The following is a 2,311-nucleotide window of genomic DNA, read 5'->3' on the forward strand; positions in this document are numbered from 1 at the left end:
GATGATTAGCCACCCACCTGCCTCGGAGACCCCGTGCATGATACTGTCCACGCTTAGATGCTGTTTGCTGCTGCAACCTCCGCACACTGTGCCGTTATTTGAAGCGTTCAAGTTCGCTGGGACATTTCAGTCTTACAGCTTCCACGTCAGATCCTGCGCATATTGAAGTAGACATAGTTCCCAGATAGCACACGACGTTAAATCAACGTCGAATTATAGTTAGAATTGTTGATTTTTGGTTGAAGTCGTTTGTGTGTGATATACTGACACAAAAACATCTACAACGTACTAAAAGGAGTGGAGCGGTCCACCCCCACCATTTACATGAGTGGGATGGCCCAATCACACAGCTGCTTCGCTGTTGGCTTGTTGCCAGAAGATGTTAATTCAATGTTGAATCAATGTTGTTTTGTGGTTGAAACCTAATGATTGAAATGCCGATGTCTGATCAACATCTGATCAATGTCAGCTGTTTTTTCACACACCTTCTTCCCCTCCTCTCCTCATCAGAGCATTTTATTACTGAGTGGGGGTTCTCACATTTTTAATAACACTGTAGAGGATAGTGAGTGGTGATTCCTTTCTGTACATTTTTTTACTTGTTAATAAAAATTCTACTGACTGATATATTGACACGAAAACATCTACAACTTACTACAAGGAGTGGAGCGGTCCACCCCTACAGTGTATATGAGTGGGATGTCCATGTCCCAATCACACAGCTGCTTTGCTGTTGGCTTGTTTGCAAAATATGTTAATTCAATGTTGAATTAAGATCACAAAGGTTGAATTTATGGTTAAGGTCAACGACAGAAGCTGGATCAACCATCAAACAACCATTCAATTCTAGCCAATTAACATCCATTGATTGAAATGCCAACATCAAATCCAGTGTTTTTCAGCACCGGTCCACCAGGCACACTGCCCTGCAAGTTTTAAGCATTTCCCTAATTCAGCACACATGATTTTAATTGATATCTGATTAACAGGGTTTTGCTGAACTGAAAACACGGAGGTCAGTTTGCCTTGAGGACAAGGTTTGGGGAAGAACTAGTAATCTAAATGTTCAATGGAAGCTGTTTTTTGCACCCCTCCACCACCATCGGCCAGTCAAACGCCCAACCCCCTTCCCTCCACCCACCAAAGACACACATACACCTCTTTCCCCCCACTCCTCACCTGGCCCCATCCACCCCTCAGCCTACCCCCACTCCTTGGGCTCCTGGTGAAACAACTTTAATTTTAAGTGAGGGTTTTTCATTTTCACATTTTAAAAGATTTTTTTGGCTCTAGTGGCTGTTATTCAATAGTTAATTGACAGGAAAGTGGGTAATGAGAGAAGGAGGAAGACATGCAGCAAGGGTTGCCAAGGCTGGGAATTGAACCTGTGACGGCTGCTTCAGGGACTAGGGCCTCCATATGTGGGTTGTGCTTAACCCCTGCACCACCACAGCATAACCCATTTTAGGTGAGAATTAATCATGTTTTAACTTAAGCACTATGTGTTGACAGTTGTGATTCCATTTTGTACCCAGATTGCACATGATGGTAATTCAACATTTAATTAACATCTATGTGTTTGGGATATCCCACTCATGTAAATAGTAGGGGTGGACCGCTCCGCTCCTTGTAGTACGTTGTAGATGTTTTTGTGGCAATATATCACACACAAATGGTCAGTAGGACTTTTTATGAAAAAGTAAGAAACAGAAATTAATCATCACCCACTATCCTTTACAGTGGTTAATTTAAAATGTGATAACCTCCACTCACTAATAAAATGCTCTGACCCAGAGCTCTGATGAGGAGAAGAGGAGGGGAAGGGATGCGGCAAAACAGCTGACATTGATTCAACATTGATCAGATGTTGATCAGACATTAGCATTTCATTCATTAGATTTCAACCACAAAACAACATTGATTCAATGACACAGTTTCAACATTGGTTACTTGGCTAGAGGTGGATGGTTGTTTGATGGTTGATGCACCATCAGTTGTCGACCTCAACCAAACATCAACCATTCTGACTATAATTCAATGTTGATTTACCATTGTGTGCAATCTGGGCAGTTTGTTGCAGCCCTCATCACCTCCTACTCCCTCCCAAACCTCCCCCCACCCAGCCGCTCCTCCCAACCTTCTCCTCTTTACCCCCTCTCATCCCTTTTCCCTCCCCCTCCTTGAACTCTGGGTCAGAACATTTTATTACTAGGTGGGGGTTAATCATGTTTCAAATTAAGCACTACATGTTGAGAACAGGGGCTGCACAGTGGCGCAGTTGGTAGAGCTGTTGCCTTGCAGCAAGAAGGCT

At 43.3% G+C, this 2,311-nt stretch overlaps 1 protein-coding gene across 2 annotated transcripts in view; it reads right to left on the reverse strand.

Annotated features, from left to right (window-relative positions):
- The window catches only part of steap2 (STEAP family member 2, metalloreductase), a 39,427-nt gene extending 39,055 nt beyond the window's left edge, over positions 1-372 (reverse strand). For both annotated transcript variants that reach the window (XM_016663250.1, XM_007576558.2), the window contains exon 1: positions 18-372. The gene's annotated coding sequence lies outside the window, so the exon portion shown is untranslated. The remainder of the gene's footprint in view (positions 1-17) is intronic.
- Positions 373-2,311: the final 1,939 nt, after the last annotated feature.

Source organism: Poecilia formosa, unplaced genomic scaffold (genome assembly GCF_000485575.1).
Source record: "Poecilia formosa unplaced genomic scaffold, Poecilia_formosa-5.1.2 Scaffold410, whole genome shotgun sequence".
Lineage (NCBI taxonomy): Eukaryota > Metazoa > Chordata > Actinopteri > Cyprinodontiformes > Poeciliidae > Poecilia > Poecilia formosa.